We start from the raw sequence: 9,345 nt of genomic DNA on the forward strand, positions 1-9,345 counted from the left end.
ATTTCATCTTGAGATCCTTAACTTAATTATATTTACAATGGACTTTTTTCTAAATGATGTCATAGTCACAGGTTCTGGGACATGATTATAGTTTTTGGAGGGGGACCATTCAAACAACTGTAGAAAATGACATAGTTTTTAATTTAAGTAGTTCAATCTGTTCAAAATATGTAGTTGTCCTAACTGAGCAACAAATAGAGACACTGGCCACCAACCTATTACCAAGTTTCAAACATTTAATGACTGTGGTGTGGCTCAAGTGATTCTATTTACCTTGGGGTTGCAATTCCTTTGGAAATTTTTATTTCTTCATTTATTCTATGAACAGTACCTACTAAGCTGTCATCTTGCAACAAATGGGAGCCATAAGAACAAACCTGGCCAACTAGAGGAAAGGTAAAAAAGTAGCAGCAAAACCACGCATAGTGGTACACACCTGTAATGCCAGCCCTTGGGAGCCTGAATAGGATGATCATGGATTTGAAGCCAGTCTGACCTAAATAAAGAGACCTTGTTAAAAAAAAAAAGGAAGAAAGAAAGAAGAAAAAAGGGAGGGAAGTGGGAGGGAAGGAAGGAAAGAAAGAAAGAAAAAAAAAAAGAAAGAGAAAGTAGCAGCAACGACCATTATGAAACCAACAGAGTGAGTCCATAGTTGCAGAAATAGAAAAGATCTCCAAGATTGAAGTGTTTTCTCTATTTTACTTCATTCACACTACATTTCCATTAAAGACATATCTTGCTAAGCCCACTGTGTTAATCAGCTTTCCATTACTATAACAAAATGCCTGAGGAAATTAACTTGAAAAGAAAAGAGGAGCATTGGTTCATAGTTTCAGAAATGTCAGTTCATGATGAGTTGACCCCATTGATTTGAGGCCTGTGATGAGGTAATGCATTATGTTGGGGTGCACATTGGTAGAGAAAAACTGCTCATTTCATGACAGGAAGGATGCAAAAAGACAGAGGAAGAGATTAGGGTCCCAGAAGCCCCTGCAAGGTCACACCCTATGACCTCACATCCTCAAAAATATTTATGAATAAATTTAACAAAAGAAGTATAACACAGTCTGAAAGCTAAAAGTCACGGTAGAAAGACATTTAAGAGAATTGCAGTAAATAGAAAGTTATTTGTGTTCATGGATTAGGATATTAATGTTGTTAAGAGCTGTACTCCCTAAATTCACCTATTGATTCAGCACTATCCCTATCAAAATCCTAACTGTCTTCTTCATAGACATTCATGAGCTGATTGTAACATTTATATGGAAATTTAAGGGACTGAGGACAGCAAAAAGAATTTTTAAAGAAAAACAAACTTGGAGACTCATACTTCTTGATTTCAAAATTTACTACAAAATCATAATAATCAAGACAATGTGGTAATAGAATAAGGTAGAAGAATAGAGATCCAGAAAGAATTCCTCTCATTTATTGTCAAAATAACATTTTTTTTTGACAGAAGTACAAAGATAAATAAGTGGGAAAAGAGTGTCTTCAAGGAATGGTCTATGATTGTTAGATCTCTACCTAACACCATATGCAAAAAGGACTTCAGAGTGAATCAAGCCTAATTATAGTAGCTAAAACTATAGACTATTGCAGGAAAATTTACAGGCATAAATCTCTCTAACTTTCACTTCGTCAGTTTCTTAAGACATGAAACTAAAGGGCATGGTTTGATGGCACACATCTGTAAATCCCAGCTACCTAGAAGGCAGAGGCAAAGGGATGGCAAGTTCAAGGGCAGACTTGACAAAAGGTAATAGGACCTTGTCTTGAAAGCAGAATAAGAATGAGATGTCCCATTTGGCAGACATGGCTACTTCCTGTTTCCTCTAGCAGATCATGAGAACGAATCCTCCTCTACAGAAAGATTTGTAAGCAATTTGACAAGTTCCAAAGGATTCTGACTGCAAATACCTGAAGGGACTAGACAAGGGGAGAATTCCAAAGAAGCAAAAGAGCCACTGAAGAGGACACCATCCTATGATGATTGCTTGAGTCATGGAACTGAAAGAGTCAGCAAAACACTTGCTTTAGCAAATCTTAGCCACACCAGCTTTCTGAAGGACTTTCAGATCGGTGAAGTTTCTGAACAGAGAATGCTTTTGAAATATTTCCTTTGTGTTGTATGGTTGGCACACAAGTGAAATACAGAAAATAAACTTAAAACCTTGAAATTAAAAAACAAAATCATCCTTTTATGAGGTGCAGAAGTTGGTGACTTTTGGTGGTTTTCTTCCTAGCAGTGGTTTGGAAAACACAAATATCAGTCTTTAAGGAAATCTAAGCTGGAGTTTGGGTATTTTTAAAATTTTGTTTTTTATAGCAGGTAAAATACTGAAAACTGGCTATGATTGCTGCAATGTCATGGTCTGCCTTCTGACATGTTTTGTCAGCCAATCCTCTGGATTGGAGGCTGTCTTGCTTTTTCATCTATGAGGAGATTCATTGAACAATTTTTTCCTCAGGCATGGAACTACAACAGTGGAGTTGCTGGCCACAGTGGAACTGCAGTGCAATACATTCATCACCGAGTTCTTCATCAGCATGAAACAGCATTAGTGTTTCTGGGTGCCTTGTCAACTCTGCTCCTAGTTGAATGTTCAGCTTTTCTTCCTAAAGTTTAATTTTAAGATGTTCAAATGTCCAGCTTTGTGCATTTAACCTGCAGCAAATCAGTTCTTTACATTTAATAAAGATCAATTAAGTACAGATGTGTGGCAGCATGACAAGTGGTTAAGGCCAGTTGCTCCTAAATCATTCTCCCCTTGCAAAGTGAGCCATCAGGTTGGAAATTTTAAATTCATGTCACAGCACTGCTGTGGATGTTTCTGGAGAGAGATAGATGCCACTGTTGTAATAATTCTAACAATATACCAACAGATATTCCCAGAGGTAGAGACCCACACTTACCTAAAGAGTCTCTTTTATGGAAGATGCTGGTAAAAAACCAAGAGGAGCAGCCCGAGTCTACCTTGAAAAAAATGGGGTTATGTAGAAAACCATCACCCTGCCAAACTGGAGATCACCACAGGCTATTTCCTGACTGTGTCAGCTTTTAAGAGATAAGGATTAAATTCACTATTTTTATGCACTATAAAGAGTAAATCACTTTACTCTTATTAGTATTTGCTTTTTTTTTGGCAAATACTGGAGTTTGAACTCAGGGTGTTGCACTTGTTACACAGGAAATCTGCCACTTGAGCCATGCCCCCAGTCTTTTCTTTTATTTTTTTGCTTTAGTTATTTTTCAGGTAGGGTCTTGTGTTTTCTGCCCAAGACCACCTTCAGACCGTGATCCTCCTATTTATACATCCCACATAGCTGGAACGACCGGTGTGCACCACCACCACGCATAACTTATTGATTGAGATGAGGAGGTCTCACAAACTTTTTCCCTGGGTAGGTCTCAAACTGTGATCCTCCAGATAGGTGCCTCCCTAGTAGCTAGGATTATAGGTGTGAGACACTTCACTTGACCTTTTATTTGTATTTGTTTTAAGTGCTATACTGTGTCTTTTGTCTCTCATGAATCTAAGTTCATACATTTACATTAACAATATTAAGGGAAAAAAGTATCTCTCCTTAAAATTACAAATAAAAATCTTAAGTTTTATTCATAAAATGCATTCTGCAAGGTGGTAAGTTTTTTTTTTAACTACTTTATCATTTCAATCATATTTAACTGATTGGCTTTAATATTCTGTATTTCACAAAAAAAGATCACAAGTTTGAGGTCAGCCTGGGCTACATAGCAAGACCCTGTCTCAACAAATAAAGGAAACATTGCATAGGACTTGTGATGTTGCCACCCCTGTGGACTAATAGGCTAATCGGTGTTACTTTATTTTTTGTCTCTCTTGATTTTTCTCTTCCATGACAGAATACCAAGTCAAAATTCAAGTATTCTGCCATGCCGGGTCTATCTGACCTTTCTCATTCTCCTTAATTTTCCTTGTGACTTTTGACAAAAGTATCCTGCTCAGAGTGGTAAGCTGCTGGTTTCTGATAGGTAGGAGGTATATAATCAAAGTGCTTCCACCAAGCACCCTGGGCTCTAGGCTTGAAAGTGCAATCGTGACTTGCTTACACATTTCTCAACAAGGCTATCCTGAGGTAACAGGAAGATTTTGATAGGTGAAGATAACTTCTGCTGGAGCATAATTTGCTGAATGTCTCAAGATTTCACCTCCTGTGAGCATTAGGTAGTTCCCAATAAAGTGGAGTAAACTGAGGAAGGATCCTACAGAAGGCAGTGTATCTTGGTGGGAATAGATTTAGAAATAACGTTCCATCTAACTCTGCAATCTGACTGCATTAAGACCAAATGGGAGATGCAAAGAGGAAAGGGCCTCTGTGTGAACAATCCAGCAGGAACATCTAGGGGAGGACTGCACCAGCCACAAGCTGAAGGACAACTTCAGATGACATGGAATTCACTTCATATTCAGGTTCCATAACAATGACATTCATCTACTTAAATGCTTTTTTGAAGAAATGTCTTTTTTTCCATGGATTGTCACTACAAGAAATAAATGAAACTATGAACTTGACAGAGGGGCTAAAAGCATACTATTTTTCTGGTGCTCCCATGTCACCAAGTCATTATTTTCTCCCGGGCTCAACGGACAGTACGTTATTCACATTATGGACAATTGGTACTAGTTTCCTGGGTTTGTAGAAATAGAAATGAAGTTTGAATGCATATGTGGAATTTTGTGGAGATAGATATAATCCCACATTCTAAGAAAGAAGAGTTTGGGAGACAATTAAATCCAAAGTTTCAACATTACCAAGCTTCTTTGATACCTTTGTTTCTTGATTTACATTCCTTTATGTAGAAACTAAAGTCTTCAACATCTAACAATGGCATTTAAATGGAGTTACTGAATTATTTACCTTGACATCATCTGTAAACAAGATAGAACACTTGAGGTTCTTCCGTAATGAAACTCAGTTCAAAATGAAGTACTTTCAGGAAATGGCCTTATTTCTTTATGAACTGTAGATCAATAATCTTAAGTTCAGAGAGGTACCCAAATAGAATTGGGTTTGATTATGGATAAGGTCTGGGCATTTCAGGCAGTTGTTGCGTGAATGTTTTTCCCCTTCGTCTGCTCAGCATAATGAGTCAATGAGTTCTTGCAGGAAATACGGAAACCATGATCAAATGACTCAAACTTTTCTCATTGTAGCTCATTATTAACAAGTATTTCCAGTGCTGCCAGCCATTTACTTTTATTTAAATAAACATTGACTTTTCAAAAAAAATTTTTAAAAGGAAACGGTGGACGGGTGGGGGTACAGGAGCATGGAATAAGTGGTAGAGCACTTACCTGGTGTGTGCGAGGTCCTGGGCTCAATCCTGAGTACCACCCCCCACACAAAAAGGTATGAAAATACAAGCATAAGAGCATGAAAACAGATAAACTGAATATCTCAATTTTTAAAAATATTTGTTTTTCAAATGATACAATCGAAAAAAATACAACTCATGTACCTGACAAGGGATTCATATCTCTAATATATAAATAACACTTATAATACAAAAGTAAAGATAACCCAATTAGAATAGGCAAAGTTTGAGAATTGACATTTCTTCATAGAAATCATACAATGGCCAGTGAGTACATAAAAACAAGATCAATGTCATCATCCATCAAGCAAATTCCCATCAGAACCCCAATGAGAATGACTTCACATTCATTAGGATGACTTAGAATAAAAGGAACAGAGACGTGTTGGCAAAGATGTGAAGAAACTGGACCCCAGCTTCTCTGGCAGTGAAAAACAAAAGCTGGTGCAGCTGCTCTGGAGCACAGGGGCTGTTCCTCCAGGGATTAAATGATATCCAGATGTTCAACACCTGGGTTTGTACAAAAAACCCTGAAAACTTACGTCCAAACAAAATACTTCATATGATGAATGTTCATAGCTCCCTTATCCATAATAGACCCCAAGTGGAAACAACCCAAATATTCATCAGCTAATGAATTCCTATATGAAATGTGACAAACCTACCCCATGGAACATGAATTACTTAGCTCTTTAAAGCAATGATAGTGCTGCAACATGGCAGAATCTTCAACACGTAAAGTGAAAGAAGCAGTCACCACAGACTATGTATTGTGTAATCTGATTTATGTGAAATGTTCAGAACAGAGATTATATATTGCCTAGAACTGGATTCTGGGAGAAGTGTAGTGATGAATAACATGAATGTTGCTCTTTTTGGAGGTAATAAACCACTCTAAAATAGACTGTGGTGGTAGATACACAATTCTACAGTATACATTATATATGCTTTTAATGGGTGAATTTCATAATATGTGAAAAAGCTGATTTAAAAATAAAACAACAGGGCTAGACATGTACCTCAGTGTTTGATCTCCAGCACAACAAAATAAATAAATAAATAAATATAAACCAGCATGTAAGAAAAATGTGTGCTAAACCACAGAGATGGAGTAAAGGGCTGGCTCATATAGAATAGCAGAGCCCTTCTAGGTATTGCAAATTAAAGTGCTTTAACAACAGCTTAATGCACATAAACTGTTGGAAGGGCTAGGGAGACAATCATGTCACTGGCTTTTAGGTCACAGCAACAACTGTGATACAAAAGGTTAGGATTTTGCTGCCACTAGAGGTCAGGAAAATGCAGACAATGACAGCCTGTGCCAGGTACCCTGCCATTCACACCCTGCCACAGCACCCTATCTCCACACCCCTAGAGTGGATGATTTGCAGGAGAATGAATTTCAGACTTCCCTTGAAAGAGTCTGAGTCCACCAGAGCATCAGGTGCCTCTCACCTCAGGCAGGAAAATTGGGTTCTAAATAATGTTTTTCAAATGACATACGAGTCCATCTCATTAGCAGAATCTAAACTCTACTGTTTACTCTATCAGTAAACAGGGAGTAGAATATGTTTGGAGTGTGAAAAGTCATAAACCAAAGCAAAAGACAGTAACTGAGATCCCAATCCAAGTAAGAATGTAAAAGAATGGCAAAAAACTCAAAAACAAAGAAAAAATTAAAAATGTACAATGTCTACAAATATGACAGAGCAAATAACTTTCATATATGCAAAATTCATAGCAATAGGTAGGGTAACTTGTTTGGTTTTGTTTGTTTGTTTTTTGCAGTACTGGGGCTAGAACTCAAGGCCTTCACCTTGAGACACTCCACCAACCCTATTTTGTGTTAGGCATTTTTGAGATAGGGTCTTGTGAACTTTACTTGGGCTGGCTTCAAACCATGTTCTCCTGATCTCTGCGTCCTGAGTAGCTAGGATTACAGGTGTGAGCCACCGACATCCAGCTAGGATAACTTTTAATACAACATTGAGAATGGAAATTTGAGTGAACAGTTCCAAAAATAATTTTGAATAGTCAATAAAAATATTCAAATTAGTGTCAGTGAACACTATCAAAGGATTTTGAAAATATTTATAGCATTGAACCAAGTAATTGCATATCTAAATTCTATCCTGAAGTATTAATCAGAAATTCATTTAAAGCCCTATGTTTACATGTATTTAGCAGTAGAGTAGAAACATGAAAACACTCAATAAATTCTTCCAATGGAATCTTACATAGAATTTTTGAATGATATGTATAAGATATCTTTAAAGACTTAAAAAAAATTTGATTTCTACTTGAAAGGATAATTTCACATGTTTTCCATTCCCCATGGCCTTCCCCAAGTCCTCCATCCTGTTAGTGAAATTCCCAACAGACAGTGCAAAGGATGGCTCCAGCTCAAGAAAGTACACTGTGCTATGATACAGCACACACCTGGTCTTTGGGAAGCTTCTGTGTTTCCCATGGTCCTAGTTGGACACGTTTGAAGTTGTTCAAGAGTGTCATCTATTCCTACACCATTCTAACTGTGGGAGATAAACTCTAGAGAGAAGAAGCTAAACTTCAGAGAGTATGCAGAAACAGAGAGACACAGAGGAGAATTTAAAAAAAAACCATGCAGCCCTGGCGTGATTCCGTCCTGCGCGTCTGTTCTCGAAAACAGTAGTCAATTACCGCTGTCCTCCTTCTCTCCCCACCTGAGAGTGTGGTACCGCCCCATGGAAGATTCGATGGATATGGACATGAGCCCCCTGAGGCCCCAGAACTACCTTTTCGGTTGTGAACTAAAGGCCGACAAAGATTATCACTTTAAGGTGGATAACGATGAAAATGAGCACCAGTTATCCCTGAGAACGGTCAGTTTAGGCGCTGGTGCCAAGGATGAGCTGCACATCGTGGAAGCAGAGGCAATGAATTATGAAGGCAGTCCAATTAAAGTGACGTTAGCAACCCTGAAAATGTCTGTACAGCCAACGGTTTCCCTTGAGGGCTTTGAAATTGCACCACCTGTGGTCTTGAGGTTGAAGTGTGGCTCGGGGCCTGTGCATATCAGCGGCCAGCACTTAGTGGCTGTGGAGGAAGACGCCGAGTCAGAAGATGAGGAGGAAGAAGATGTGAAACTCTTGAGTGTGTCAGGGAAGCGGTCAGCCCCTGGATGTGGTAGCAAGGTTCCACAGAAAAAAGTAAAACTTGCTGCTGATGAAGATGACGACGATGAGGAGGATGATGATGACGATGATTTTGAGGAGGATGAAGCTGAAGAGAAGGCTCCAGTGAAGAAATCTATACGAGATACTCCAGCCAAAAATGCACAGAAATCAAACCAGAATGGAAAAGACTCAAAACCATCAACATCAAGATCAAAAGGTCAAGAATCCTTCAAAAAACAGGAAAAGCTCCTAAAACACCAAAAGGACCTAGTTCTGTAGAAGACATTAAAGCAAAAATGCAAGCAAGTATAGAAAAAGGTGGCTCTCTTCCCAAGGTGGAAGCCAAGTTCATCAACTATGTCAAGAACTGCTTCCGGATGACAGACCAGGAGGCTATTCAAGATCTCTGGCAATGCAGGAAGTCTCTTTAAGAAAAATAGTTGAAACAGTTTGTTGAAATTCCGTCTTATTTCACTTATGTAAGAGTTGATATCTGGCTGTCTTTTTTATAATGCAAAGTCCAAAATGCTTGTTTAGTTTAAAAGATGGAGCCTCCACCCTTGCTTGGTGTAAGTGTGTATGGAATGTTATGCTAGGACGTAGTGGTGGTCAGACATGGAGATGGTGGGAGACCAATACATGTGAAATAAACTCCATATTTTAATAAAGCACACACAAAAAAAAAAAAAAAAAAACATGCAGAGGACGCCATGGTTCTCTGGGAGCCATAATGTGGACTGGAGAAAACCAAGTGACAGAGCTCAAAAGTAAACAAGAAACTAAAGCAAAACACAGAGAGAACATCAAAGACCTAAGAGAAAAATTCTCATT

The 9,345-nt window shown here is 38.3% G+C and overlaps 1 pseudogene; it reads left to right on the forward strand.

Annotated features, from left to right (window-relative positions):
- Positions 1–8,010: 8,010 nt before the first annotated feature.
- Positions 8,011–9,028, forward strand: LOC109679947 (nucleophosmin pseudogene; annotated as a pseudogene).
- Positions 9,029–9,345: the final 317 nt, after the last annotated feature.

Source organism: Castor canadensis, chromosome 9 (assembly GCF_047511655.1).
Source record: "Castor canadensis chromosome 9, mCasCan1.hap1v2, whole genome shotgun sequence".
NCBI lineage: Eukaryota > Metazoa > Chordata > Mammalia > Rodentia > Castoridae > Castor > Castor canadensis.